At 45.1% G+C, this 14,470-nt stretch overlaps 1 long non-coding RNA gene across 1 annotated transcript; it reads left to right on the top strand.

The window, feature by feature from the left end:
* The first annotated feature begins 399 nt into the window (after nucleotides 1–399).
* LOC149868995 (uncharacterized) lies at nucleotides 400–13,848 on the top strand. The gene is made up of 3 exons (XR_016441135.1): nucleotides 400–493; nucleotides 7,519–7,624; nucleotides 13,821–13,848. It is a non-coding gene; the product is annotated as an uncharacterized LOC149868995 (long non-coding RNA).
* The last annotated feature ends 622 nt before the right edge of the window (nucleotides 13,849–14,470 follow it).

Genomic DNA, 14,470 nt, shown 5'->3' with positions numbered 1-14,470 from the left:
AAATTTAGTAGTAGAAGGAAAGAGGCAAAAATTTCCAAACATTTTTTGGCTCAAATAACTCCAGCATTTATACATATAACACTCAGACTTTTACTAATGTAAACATGTCAGGTCATTTAAACTGCAAATTATTTTTCACTGTTTGTAGTTTTGAGAAACTCTAACAGAACGGTCTCCATCACAAAAGCCGGTCTTGCTATTGAATCCATGTACGCTGTGTAACATATTTTGAAAGGCTTTGCCTAATGTGACAGAAGGGGAAACAAAACTGGCATTTACTTCTTTAATTTCTCACACATTTCCATCAGAAAAGTCATCTGGTGCTGATGTTTTCCCTGATGCTAATCTCCTAATAGTTTGTTCTCCCCCACTCTCTTACCAGGGTGATGGTTTGATCCAGTCTTTCTATGGATTTGTGCAATAAACTAGAAATGTTTCTAATCTGCAAAAGAAATGCCTACACTGCTTCAGTGCTTTTTACTTTCAGAGGCTGGTGAGTTAATACTTGACAAAATGGAAAGGGAAAGTGTTGTTTGTCTCTTGCCTGGAGAGAAATCATTTGCTTCATAGGGATGATCTAGTGCAAACATCTGATCCTTTTGCTATGTTTTGCTTTTAATTGAAATGCAAAGATCTTATCTTTTTATTACCGCTATTGTGATAACTGCTCTGCTGGTTCCTCTCCTGGCTTAAGTACACAACTTGGAGAGTGGTTCATTTTTTCTCCCTCTTAGCCTTAATCATTTGCCTAACAACTGAATTGTGCCAAAGTGGTTCATATATCCCTTCCAGTGCTGCAGTCTCCTTCTCATATGCCTGTGCTATGTCTGTTTGTCTTTAGTTTCCATGCACAGACTAGGTTAGGGACTCTTTCTCTAATAACTGCCTGAGGTGCAGCAGACCACTTTATGAGAATTTAGTCACACGAGCCTATGTTAAAATAACTTTAAATGAGAAATTTGCAGAGGAAGGGAAACACTGCATGTCAGACATATGCCCACTGTACCCTTAATTTAGTTTCATTGTGGCTTTGCATTACATCCAGTACTGGAAGGCACTATGTGGTGAAAGGATGGCCATGTGGATAAAGCACAAACATGTGACTCAGAAAATCTGGGTTTTATTCTGAACTCTACTATAGATATTGATGGGTAGGTCACTGGAATTCTTGCACCTCAGATTCCTTCACTAGTGCCCACTAGAGCACCTCAGATTCCTGCCCTAGTGGGTACCATTGGCTACCTCTCTCAATGTACCTCCCTATATGTAACATGCTCCAGCTATTGGAAGACACTCAGAGGGCAAAGTCTGGAAAATTCCAGATTCTCAGGATTCCTAGAACTGCCAGCAATGTCAACTACTGAGTGAAAAAGTTGGCCACTAATCCTGCCACCCTGCTTCCCCCCTGCTGAGAAATGATAGCAACCAGAGAAGCTTTCCCAGCCTTGACATGTCATCATTCAGTCAATTCTGAAACATGCTCTTTGGAAGTGTATAGTGTTAACCCTTGTCTTAACTGCCATGGGTGGTTGCTTCCCTCATTGTATCCCTCTCCCACCACTGCATCCTTTCACCTAACCAGCTTTATAATCATTGCCTTTGGTGATTCAGACTCTCTCTGCTCTTTAGGTACTTATAGAATCATAAAAAATTAGGGCTGGAAGAGACCTCAGGAGGTAATCTAGTCTAACCCCCTGCTCAACGCAGAACCATCCCTGGCTATATCTTTCCAGCCAAGGCTTTGTCTAGCTGGGTCTTAAAAACCTCCAAGGATGGAGACTCCACAACCCGTCTGGGTTCCAGTGCTTTACTACCCTCCTACTGAGAAAGTTTTTTTCTGAGATCCATCCTAAAGTTCCCAGGCTGCAACTTGAAACCATTGCTCCTTGTTCTGTCATCTTCCACCCTAAGAACAGTTTAGCTACATCCTCTTTGTAATCACCCTTCAGATAGTTGAAGGCTACTATTAAATCCCCTCTCAGTCTTCTCTTTGTCAGACTAAATAAGCCCAGTTCCCTCAGCGTCTTCTCATAAGTCATGCTCCCCAATCCCCTCACCGTTTTCATTGTCCTCTGCTGGACTCTCTCTAATTTGTCCACATCCTTTCTGTAGTGGGAGATCCAAAACTGGACACAGTAATGCACGTATGGCCTCACCGATGCTGAATAGAGGGGAAGGATCACTTCCCTTGATCTCCTGGCAATGCTCCTACTAATACAGCCCAGTATCCAATTAGCTTTCTTCACAACAAGGTATCGCAGGGGCACTTTGGTGCCCTGCGCCTATGAAGAGATACAGGTGCCAGTTGCCGGGGCAACCGCAGTTGGTCAGCTGACCGGAAGGGAGCAGGGCCTGACCTATATAAAGGTGATCCAGGCTGAGGCCAGGGAAGCAGTTCCCCTCTGGCAGCTGAGGAAGAAGGAGCTCTGCTGGAATAAGCAGAGCAGGGAAGCCTGAAGGCCTGAGCAACTTCTGGTCAAGGATATCGGGTGGAGGAAGCCCTGGTAGGGAGTTGAATGAGGGTTAGCCACTTGGCTTAGAGTTTATGTTGTAGCCCAGGGGCTTGAGTTTTCTGTTTGTAGTTTTATAAGACCAGAGGACTGGGTGAGGCTAATGGGGGTTAAAGGAGGCCTCAGAGGGGCTCCACAGTGGTGGGGACCCCAGTGCCAGTGAGAGCACTGCATTTAGGGGTGCACTGCCCCAGCCCTGAGGAGGGGCACAGTGCATTAGAGGGGGCCAGGCATGGCTACGACCACCTGAGCCCCAAGCGTGGAGAAAGGCCCTAGTGTGGGCGGAGCCCCAGGGCGGGCGGGCGCCTAGAGGCGAGGAGGCCCTAGTGTGGGCGGAGCCCCAGGGCGGGCGGGCGCCTAGAGGCGAGGAGGCCCTAGTGTGGGCGGAGCCCCAGGGCGGGCGGGCGCCTAGAGGCGAGGAGGCCCTAGTGTGGGCGCCTAGAGGCGAGGAGGCCCTAGTGTGGGCGGAGCCCCAGGGCGGGCGGGCGGGCGCCTAGAGGCGAGGAGGCCCAGGGAGGGGCACACAGGCAAGAAGCCCAGAGAGGACACAACATTCGGGGGGCATTGACCCCAGCCCTGAGAAGGGACGCAGAGGACTGGGGGCCAGGTAAGGATGAGGCTGCCTGAGTCCCACAGGAATGTTGACCCAAGGAGGGAATTTGGGGGCCAGGCACAGCTACAGCCACCTGAGCCCCAATGGTGAGAAGCCCCAGGGTGGGCTCAGGCAAGAAACCCCAGAGGCGGCACTTGCTTTAAGACCCAAGGAGGGAATTTGGGGGCCAGGCCCAGCTATGGCCACCTGAGCCCCAATTGTGAGGGGCGCCGGGTGCATGACAAGCCCAGGGGCGCCGGCTGCATAACAAACCCGGGGGCGCCAGTGAGGGGCGCTGGCTGCGTGACAAGCCCGGGGGTGCCAGTGAGGGCACAGAAAGGAAACCGACTAGACAACGTCCGGTACATCTGCGAGGCTTGAGGTGTGGTACAGGGGAAGCTGGAGCCACACATAGCCCATAAGGCTGGGTGCACCAAGTCAATCCATACAGAACAGGGGCCAGGATAAACAAGAGCACTGTGTCCAAGGGGAAAAAAGGCAGCCTCCCTTATAAAATAGATACCATCAAAGACGTGGCGGGCAAGAACGAGGGTGCTTTATCACCAATTTGGCACGGTAGGGGGCGTTGGAGAGATCACGGCTGCTCCTAGGACCCCATGCCGTGACACAAGGGCACACTGTTGACTCAGATTCATATTATTGTCCACTGTTACCCCCAGGTCCTTTTCTGCAGAGCTGCTGGCCAGCCAGTTGGTCCCCAGCCTGGTGCATGGGATTGTTCATCCTAAATGCAGGACTTTGCACTTGTCTTTATTAAACCGCTTGAGATTTCTCTTGGTCCAATCCTCCAATATGTTGAGGTTTCTGAATCCTAACCCTAACCTTCAGTATATTTACTACTCCCCCCAGCTTGATATCATCTGTGAACTTGCTGAGGGTGCACTCCATCCCATCTTCCAGTTTGTTGATGAAGACATTGAACAAAAAGTGGCCCCAGGACCAAGGCCTGGGGCACTTCACTTGATACTGGTTGCCAACTAGACATCAAGCTATTGATTACTACCCTTTAAGCCCAATGATCCAGCCAGTTTTCTATCCACCTTATAGTCCATTCATCCAACCCATACTTCCTTAGCTTGCTTGCAAGAATATTGTGGGAGACCACATCAAAAGTCTTGTTAAAGTCAAGATATATTACATCTACTACTTTCTCCACATCCATAGAGTGAGTCATCTCATCACAGAAGGCAACCATGTTGGTCAGGCATGACATCCCCCTGTGAATCCATGCTGACTGTTTCTAATCACCTTCTTTTCCTCCAAGTGTTTAGAAATGGATTCCTTAAGGACCTGCTTTGTGGGTTTTTTTTTTCCCAGGGACTGAGGTGAGGCTGACTAATCTGTAACTCCCCAGATCCTCTCCAACACTTGAACCAGGAAGCTATCCCCAGCACTCTCCAAAAACTTCCTGGATTGCCTGTGCACTGCTGTATTGCCTTCCCAGCAGATGTCAGGGTGATTGAAGTCCCCCATGAGAACCAGGGCCTGTGAACTGGAAATTTTCACTAGCTGTTGGAAGAAAGCCTCATCCACTTCATCCTCCTGGTCTGGTGGTCTATGGCAGACACTAACCACAACATCACCCTTGGTGTTCTCTCTTCTGACCATAACCCAGAGACCTTCAAGAGGCCTATGTCCAGTTTCACAGTGGAACTCTGAGCAATCATACATCTCTTTTACATGAAGTGTAACTCCTCCTCCTCCTCTTCTCCCCCGCCTGTCTTCCCCGAATAGTTTGTACCCATCCATGACAGTGCTTCAGCCATTCAAGCTATCCTACCAGGTCCCTGTTATTTCAATCATGACATAGTTCCATATCATAGTTCCATTTCCAATTCTTCCTACTTGTTTCCCAGCCGTGCATTGGTGTACAGACACCTGAGGTAACTAGCCAATTGCTCTACTTTCTCAGGGAAAATAAGAAGGCCTCTCCTGTTGCCCCCTCCTGGTTGTGCTTCCCCCAGGTCATCCACTTCTCTACTTACCAAAGGGTGTTGGTCTCCATACCCTGGCAAACTTAGTCTAAAGCCCTCCTCACTAGGTTAGAGAGCCTGTCTGTCAAGATGGTCTTCCCTTTCTTTGTTAGGTGAATCCCATCACTTCCTAGTAGTCTTCTTTCTTGGAACAACATCCTGTGGTCAGAAAAGCCAAAGCCCTGAGGGTGACACCATCTGCACAGCCATGCATTGATCTGCAGGATGCATCCACTCCTGCCTGGGCTTTTCCTCCTGACTGGAATGATCGAGGAGAACACCACCAGCTCCCTGTCCCCTTCACCCTTGCACCCAGAGCCCTGTAGTCACTTTTGACCTGCTCAGGGCCACCCCTGGCAGTATCATTCATGCCCACATGGATGAGCAGCCTGGGGTAGTAGTCAGAAAGCTGGATGAGTCTCAGTAATCCTTCGGTGACATCTCAGATCTGGGCTCTGGGCAAACAGTGGACCTCCCGAGACAACAGGTCAAACCAGCAGATCAATGCCTTCATCCCCCTGCAGAAGGGAGTTTCTAACCACCACCACCCATTGCTTCCTCTTGGTGGCAGTGGTCTCAGTCCTCCCAACCTTGAGGATACCTGGCCTGGCTTCTTCCACCAACTGAATGTGCTCATCCTCCTCTCTCTTAGGGTTCCATATTTGTTCGTCAGGCAAACTGCTGCAAGTGGAGATGAAGACTTCTGTTTGCTGCCAGAGGTCACAAGCTTCCAGCTTCCATCTTTCTAGGACTCCGTGTCCTCTTTCTTCTCTAGTGCCACCTCTGGTGGTCCTTCCTCCACAGTCCTAGAAGTCTCCTCCAGCATAGAAGTCTTCATGGCGGAGGATGCTTAGGAGCTTTGATGTGAGTGGTGCTTCCTGGTGGTGTCCCTCAGGGTGCAGGCAAAAGAATAACCAGAGGAGGTGGCAGAGGCACTCCCCCACCTGGCTGTCACTGGAAGGAACCTGCAAGCTGCAGCCCCCACAGTGCCGAGCTAGGACCTGGGTGGAAGCCATGATGGTGAGTGGTCCTGCCAGGACAGACACCTGACAGGTGCAAGTAGAGGAAGAGCTGGCAGTGGCAGTGACTGGCATTGCGACATCCTCCAGCCATTTCTCTGGGTCTCTTAATCTGCCACCTGCCTCTTCCTGCTCCTCCCTCTTTCAAGCAGACCTTCCCTAGCAAACTCCCAAGTAAGATGGCTTGTTCCTTGCTCCTTGGTTCCAAAATGTTCCCTTTTCCCTGCTTCCCCTCACCAAGCTTACAGTGAAGGAGGTGAAAGAGAGTTTCCAGACATACTCAGCTGCGAACTACCTCTCGTGCAGGACTCTACTTAAGTAAGGGGCTTAAGTATTGGTCTAACTGCTGAATTTTAGCTACTTATATGTAGGTTAACTACTCTTAATTAAAGAAAGAGCTTACCTTAAAGGCTCCCCTTCAAAGAGGAGGTAGCAAACTGACCTGCGAACTGACCTGTGAACTGTTTTCAGATTTCCCTGTCTGCTCGACTTCTTTCTTCCTCCTTTGCTCCTTCTTCTTCTTATGTCAATAATCCCTTCCTCTTACAACTTCAGCCCCACAGATCCTCACTAACTAAAAATAACCCCCAAACCTAAATCATTTTAGAATAAAAATAACATAAAAAGCTAGTACATAGTAAACAGGTGGTGCCTAGGTGTGTGCCTGCTGGCATTCTGATTAGTTTGCTTTTATATTGTACCCTCTTACACATTCTGTGTCTTTTTTTATGTTTTAGATTACACACATTTTGAGGTAGGTTCTCTTGTCCTATGTTTCCATATAGTACTAAGCGCCCAATAGTGATGAGGCCTTTGGGTTCCAGTGAAATATATGTAAGAATCATCTATAAAATTGCTGCTAAAAATATTTCCCTACTTGACGGAATTTTGTAAAGCTTAATTCCTTGCAGATTGTGGAATGCTGCGTGTGGTCTTCATATCATCAAATTGCATTCTCTTTCTTTTGTAGAGACACTGCATCTTTAAATATCTAATAGATGATGTATCAGAAAGAAAAGCCATTTTGTCATTATAATGACTGTGGCCTGTTTCTGACAAATGTGTTCACTTTGTTTTTGTTTAGAGTCTTTTTTTAGGTTTTTTTTCCATAATCTGTAATAAAAACAATTCTGGCTGAAGGCATGTGGTTGCTCCCTGTGTAAGAAAGAAGGTAATCCCAGTTATTCTGTATCTGGCAGACAAGGAGAGGTGTCCAGAAGGAAAATTCTCTTTATAAACACGAATGAAATTTTTTGTAGTTGTCTGGTACAGATAAATACCAGATTCTAGTTCTGCTACTAATATTTACCAAATGCCCCCGGTAGGAAGTGTAAGGCTGGCAGCCAATTAAAGACTGGCATGTTGGTAAGTAAAATGTATTTCTCTTCTTTTATGTGTTGAAGTATACACTCCTCACTCCATGTAGGCTGAAGCTGAAGGCACTAGGATCTGATCACAGTCGTCAGACACCCTCTCAAATGTGGAGCTGGCCTTAACAGGAGGGGAAAGGTAAGTGTAGCCCTTATGTTTTGGATATGGTGGTTTTTTGTTATACAGTCAGCAGTGCTGTGAGTGCTGTATATTTTTTATTTTCAGCTGACTTACTGTGTCCATTGAGACTGCTGGACATGAGCCCATCAATTTTAAAAACAAAAGTTGTAGTAACAAAAATAGACAAATATCCATTTCTAGAAGAACACCTCTAACATCACAGTTAAAATTCTGAGTACCTACCATAAGCAATGCCAGCCCAGCACTTAGAGTTTTTATAGTCAATGGTTCAATATAAAGTTCCAAAGTTAAAGCCTTGGAATGCCCAACTTCCAGTCTTTTATATTCAAATCTGAGGTCTGTTAAAAAATACATTCCAGCAAGCCTGAGCTAGTGAAAGTTCGTAAAGAGAGAAGCCACAAGAAATCCAATCTCAAGCGTTCAAAAATCATGAGTGAGTGCATCTACATGAGATGCTAACTGGGCAGTAGCTTAATAATACTGCATAGTAGTATGCTGGGCAAAAACCAAGCTAATCCACTACTGTGCAGTAGTATTAGGCTACTGCACCAGTGCTACTGTGTAGTAGCGCAAGTTACTGAGCCTCGATTTAGTGCTTGGTTAAGCAAGTACTGAACTTAATGTGCAGTAACTACAATGCATTAATTAACGTGTAGACGTGCCCAGTCAGGCACACTTCCCACCAACATTCAAGAAATTTATCTTAAAATGGTGCCATTTTAAAATATACTGAATTTAGGGTTATTTCATGTTCATGAGCCTTTAGAGCTCATGTTCTCAAGGTTTTTTCTGCAACTACAGAGGCTTAGACACTTGCTTGTGTTTAAACAAAAGGTAAGACCTGTTAACACAGGAGCTATAGTTTGAAGAAAAAAACAAAATATCGCATAACTTAATAAAGTAGCATAGTTGGGAACTCTGAATTCTGTCTTCAGGGGCTTGTCTACACAATCTTTTGTACTGATTTTAACTAAATAAGTACTTCCTTCTATTGTGGACCCATTTTTTACCAGTAACAAGGTGTTTATATGGGCATACTTGCTTCAGTAAAATTTCAAAGCAGCGTGCAAGGATATAACTGTTAACTACCCTTGGTATTAATATAGCCTTACCTAATCTGTTCTGTATTGCAAACTAACCTGAATGAAAATTACTTTTTAAATGTGTCAGCAGGCAGCCTCTGTCACCAGCAATTGAAAGGCTGCTAGCAGCAGTGAAAAGTAGGATTGCAAAGTAGCATGTACAATGACAAATCAATGAAATTAACATAAATAGAACCTGGGGTTGAAAGTGTTCTAGGTATATGTGCTAATGAAGAAACTGAATACCTAATTTTGGAAGCCACTTCCCTAAACTCAAAAGGCACTTGATATCTAGTAATCTATACAGCCTTTGCAGTGTAACTTGGGGTCTTTGGATCTCTCCAGAAATAGTTCATAAGGGGATTGTAAATTGATCAAATGTATAATCTAGATAGACTCTAAAATCAGAGCTGAAGTGCATTTCTGAGAAATAGTTTAGTGTGACAGCACCTCAGTGTCTGCAACAGCATCAGGGTTCCTTGTTGAGTTTGGGATTATTATAGACAGCTTGTCTTTGAGAGGAGATTACTGTATCCTTGTTTTCAAAATGGAAAAAGGCATCACTGTTTTTAATTTGCTGTCCAACTGCATTGCCACACGCACAAGACACGTACACACACAGTACAAATACGGAGGCTGAAAACTGAAATCTTACACTGCCATCCTGTGGTGAAAGGTAAGAGACAACCTGATGTTTTAACTCATGGGAATCGTCTTTCAGAAATGTTAGCGCTGGACGAGTTTGGAAGCCTGGGGGCAGACTTATCAAGAGCTCTGCATTGAAACAATGATAATGAAAATCAATTTCCTATTCCCTGTAAGATTAGAATAAGGAATGTTATGAAATGAAGAAGATTGACTTTGTACTACTAAGAAGAAATCCCAGTCAGAGCCTTTCTGTGTCTTTGCTGGAATCTAAGCCTTGCTAGCTCAACCATGGTTCTTACAAAGTTTTATCCTACAGGCAGTGAAGTTTTTCCATGGAAAAAAAATAACAAAAAACATTTACAGTTTGATAAAAATCTTCATTCCACACTTCAGAAAAACTGTGTTATAACCTGGATGTCAACAACCTTCATGCAAAACACCACAAGTCATTTGTGCTCTGTGTATAGGGTGGGAGGTCCTAAGGACATATCCTACCAATATAAATCCAGAGTAACTCAACTGACTTTTGCAGTTACCACACATTCTATACCCATATAACTGAGAACAGACTGTAGCCTACTCATGTTATGGATTCACTTAATCTTGCCTCTACAGTTGCACATAAAATCTGCTAGGGACCTTCCAAAACACCTGCCTCCCAGAGAGCACATTTTTTAAAGAAACAGAGAGAGAATTGCTAGGGCATTATTTTAATTCTGAGAAGAGCTCAGTTAATTCAGATCTCGAATGGTGATGGGACTAAGAGAGACTCAATAGAAGGCAGTAGGAGCTGACTTTATTATTATTCTGTAAGATCAGGTCATAATGGCAATTTTTAGGATAGGAGATTTTTTTTTTCCACTAATGAAAAAATACAGTGGAGTCTACTTTGTAAATATGTCATAAATTCCTGTTCACTGGATAAATGGATTGTTTTCCAATGAATCATTGCTGGGCTTAAAAAAAAAAAGGAACAAGCCAACCAAAAGGGCATGAAGTCAGCCAAAAGGGGGAAGAGAGAAAAAGAGCTGTCGTGTAAACAGTGTGCAAAATATGCAATAAAAAAGTAAAATGTTTACCAGAATGTCTGGTTTGTAATTGAATTTTGCCTGGGGACAGCTCTAATGTGTGCCCTGATACTTCAGGCCTGATTTTTAACTAAAGCTTTTAGACCATAATTTAATGGTTTAGAAAAAAGTGTGGATTTATCATAGTGAACAGACCGTCTGAAGATTTACTTTCTTCTCTTGCAAACTGCGACTTACAGGCATTTTTCCAACCAACATATGAATAACATGTGCATTTATCTATGTACTTTTGACATTATGCCAGGACTGACTTCCCAGTCCCTATCATGTCTCCTTTAAAGCACTGGTTCTATAAAACATGTAGAAAGCTAGACATCCCCAGCTGTGCTCTACTGCAGGAGCTATAGATAGCTGACAGATAGCAATGGAGAGAATCCAGAATAAAGCTACTAAAGAGCAGTAGCAAAGCTACTTCATATTACGGCCTCAAGTTAAAGAATAGCATGGGTCCAGATTTTTCCTATGTTCAGAGTATGATGCAAAACTCACATCTTCAAAAACAGTTCTCCAAAAAAATGAAATGCAAGCTAGCAACGTTCATGCATGAAACAAAAATGTATGGCTAAAGTAAGAAAAGGGAAGGGTTTTAATCCCATTTTAGACACCTGACTCTGATTCTGTGTGCATGCTTCTAACTCCTTAACAAACAAAAGATGGTTTGATCACTCTTGTTTCTTTCACAGTCTGATGGCTAAGTTAGGCTGTCACCATCTGGTTTAAGCCCTGCTTTTCTTCTGTCTGGCATGCTGTGCAAATCTCTTCTTTGCTCTGGCTGCCTCAGTTTCCCTCTAGGTTCTTCTTCTCTTGGCGGGTCCATACAGCCCCTCTTCCCAGTCAGCCTTTGCCAACCATTCCATGGGGTATCCCCTGCTCAGTCCTGGCTCTACGGGCTCCTGGGACAACCCACACTACCCTACTGTCCACAGTTACTTATCCTTCTGGGAGGGCAGAGATGATCTTTGCTTGTGGCTCGCCTGGGTCCAGACAACTTACAAGGGTTCATATGCCTGGGCTTTTGCCTCCACTGGTCTTCCCAGCTCCCAGTCCCACTGAACGGACCCTGTTCCAGGAGATGCCAAATGCCTCTTTTCTTTAGCAATCTCCTTTAAACTGCCCAGTCTTCCTTCCAGGCCAATCAGGGCAGGCTCCCTGGGTCTTGTGTTTTTATGCCCTGAGGGGCCTGCCTGTTTCCAAAGTTTTCTCCAGACCTTTTCTCCAGCACACCAGGGATGTGCTGCTCTCCCAGACCCACTGGATAAGTTTCCTGTTGGCACAGCTGGCTCTGGAGGTATAGCAAGGGCTTGGCCTTAGTTCCTGCTACAATGTCTCTTCATTCCAAGATGTTTCGTTGCTTGTCTTCAGCTTGACCCATCATATCTGAGCAGATGAAACAGCACCATATTTTTATCTTTATGGACCACTTCAAATTTGACCTTAAAACCTTCCTGTTCAAAGAAATAAATGAGTAGGGTCAAAATCCACTTGCATCTTTCCATTTTAATGCTTCCTTTTGCTTTAATTACTGTTTCCTGCTGTTTTCTGTTTGTGTTTAAAAAGGAATAGTTTTTGATATTTTTGCAAGTTTGTTTCCATCTGTAGAGCAATCTGTGGCATTTTGGGTGGAAGAGACTATAGCCAACTGTATTTTATCTGATTCAGACTTTTCAAGAAATCCAGTTGTGCCACCTTGTGGGAATAGAAAACAGCACAAGTTGCTGGGTCTTGTTACATTGCTGCCATCTGCCTGTCTTGAACATGTCTTTAGAAACAAAAATGTCTTTATTTCAGAGTCTAGAGAATTCAGTGGTTTATGGACAAATCCCGTTGTTTAAGTAACTGAATCCTTCATACAAACTTAATAAAAGGCCTATTCTTTTCTGTAAAGCTACCAACTGACATAGGTTTTGCTGTGGGATCAGCTTTGCTGAGATATGTCCTGGAACAGCTGATCCAATTGATTGGTAGGTACAGGCATTGCCCGGGGCTGTTGTCTCACAGAATCAGGCCCCTGCCACTCCTGGGGCTTCAGGGACCCGATCCCATATGTTGGCAAGGGCAGAGTAGGGAACCTCATGGGGTTCCCTTGGTCTTCAATGTGAAAGGCACACACCAAAATCCTCTTTTCAGAGGGGCTGAAGAGTGTGGGCTGCAGAGATCATGCCTAACTGAACAGACAGCCGTTCCAATAAGGCAGCACAGGCTATTGATATGAATTGTCGCGCTCCCATCTTAGGGCATTTGGGACACAACAAGGAGCAGGGGCATCTGTTCGGTCATGTTTATGCTGCCATAAACGTTTTTCTGGTGTGACAAGGGCAACGTCTGTGTGCCTAAAGCATTTCAGTTAGAAGTACACAAGAGACAGAATGCAGAAAGTTCCTGTGTCCCCCTAGTGCTGCTAACAATGGTCATCTGGGCCATGGGGCTCTCCATGGGTCTGGAAATTTGGCAGTGGTGAAACAGTGGCATTGCTCCCTTACTACCAAATCTTCTGACCCATGTGGAGCCACAGGCCCTGCGTGCTGGATTCAGAATCTGAACCCAGGACACAGAGCTAGGGGGATGTGAGGCAGCTCTGGGCCCACAGGGCCTAATCCTGCTGTGGGAAGTTGGGAGGAGGTGCAGCACTGGGTCCCTGGGATGCAATCCCAGTGTGTGGGGGCAGAAGGGGTGGTGCTGGGCCTTTAGGACCCAATCCCAGCATGTGGGGGGAAGGGAAAGGCACCAGGCCCCTAGGACCCAACCCTGGTGCATGGGGCAGGGAGAGGATGGTGCTGGGCCCCAGAGCCTGATAGGCCTATGGACAGGCCTCATTGTTATTCATCTGGCCTGTCAACAGCTTTCTCTCAAACTGCGGCCAACCTACATAATGTTGTTACTGGAGACTGTATCTTGAGCTGCATGTGTTCCTTTCTCCCAAGTGAGGGGAGGAGAAGATGCTGAGTCAAATTTTCTTCTTGCTATACAGAAAAAGGTGCTAAGTCATATACCCCTCCCACCAGCCCACCCACTAAAGGGACAGGAAAGATAGTGAATCATGCATTTGATTTATGCACTTCAAAGAAATCTGAATTTGTAAGGTCTAGCTAGATCTTAGCAGGTTGATATGCACAGCCCAAGGAGTCTAATGAGTTTGTTCTTCTGAGTAAAAACTACTTCCGTGAGGGTTTGCAAGATCATGACTTCAAGGATTACACCGGAAATTAGCTGTAGCTAGTCTTAGGTGGATGTACCTAAGTCAGTGTCCAGTGTGGATGCACTACACCTGGCCTGATATGACACACTTATGTAGCTGGACCAGTGCAAAAATAAACCAGGGATAGAGAAGGCCCATTTGGGACATTTTAAATGCTAACATCTTCTTTTGTTTTCAAGTTTTCATAGAAGAAAAACAATGATCAAGAAGCCAAACTAGTCTGTTAGAATTCTGCTGAAAACCACAGAGTTTTGCCAGGGATGAATCTGGCCCAAGGAAATTAAATACAGGAAACTATGAGAACACAGCATGAAGACTGCATTTTAAACACAAAACGTGAGGCAATGTAAAAGTCACTGACATAGTACATATGTAATGTCTGATTATTAGTTATGATGTTATTAAGAGTTCATTTATTTTCCCTTTGAAGGCAGTAACAAAGCTCCCGATGACTTCAGTGTGAGTGGGATTGGGTCTCAGATGTACATTTTGTTACATACAATGTGCCAAATCAATTCCAGAGTCTGCACCTGTAAGAGCCAGCACAAACCTTAGCTGAAAAAAGCCCACCAGTAGCACAGGAGACATTGAAGGAGTGGAAGGCACCCTCAACTTGATCTTCACAGGGTGCTCACAGCCATCTACCACTGCCTGAATTTCAGATGACTGCAGATGGATAAAGGCTGAAGTGTGACTTTTGAACTGCCCTTGACTGTGATTAAAGCTGCCTTCCTTTAATTGAAATCCCAAGGAAAGGAATGAGGTAATGTTACCATGTACCCGTGCTTCTCTGCCAGAGTGCCATGGGACACTGGGGTGTTGTGAGAGT

This window comes from Crocodylus siamensis, chromosome 3, assembly GCF_052110815.1.
Source record: "Crocodylus siamensis isolate JL-2025a chromosome 3, ASM5211081v1, whole genome shotgun sequence".
Lineage (NCBI taxonomy): Eukaryota > Metazoa > Chordata > Crocodylia > Crocodylidae > Crocodylus > Crocodylus siamensis.
This window is presented reverse-complemented; position numbering and strand designations above follow the sequence as displayed.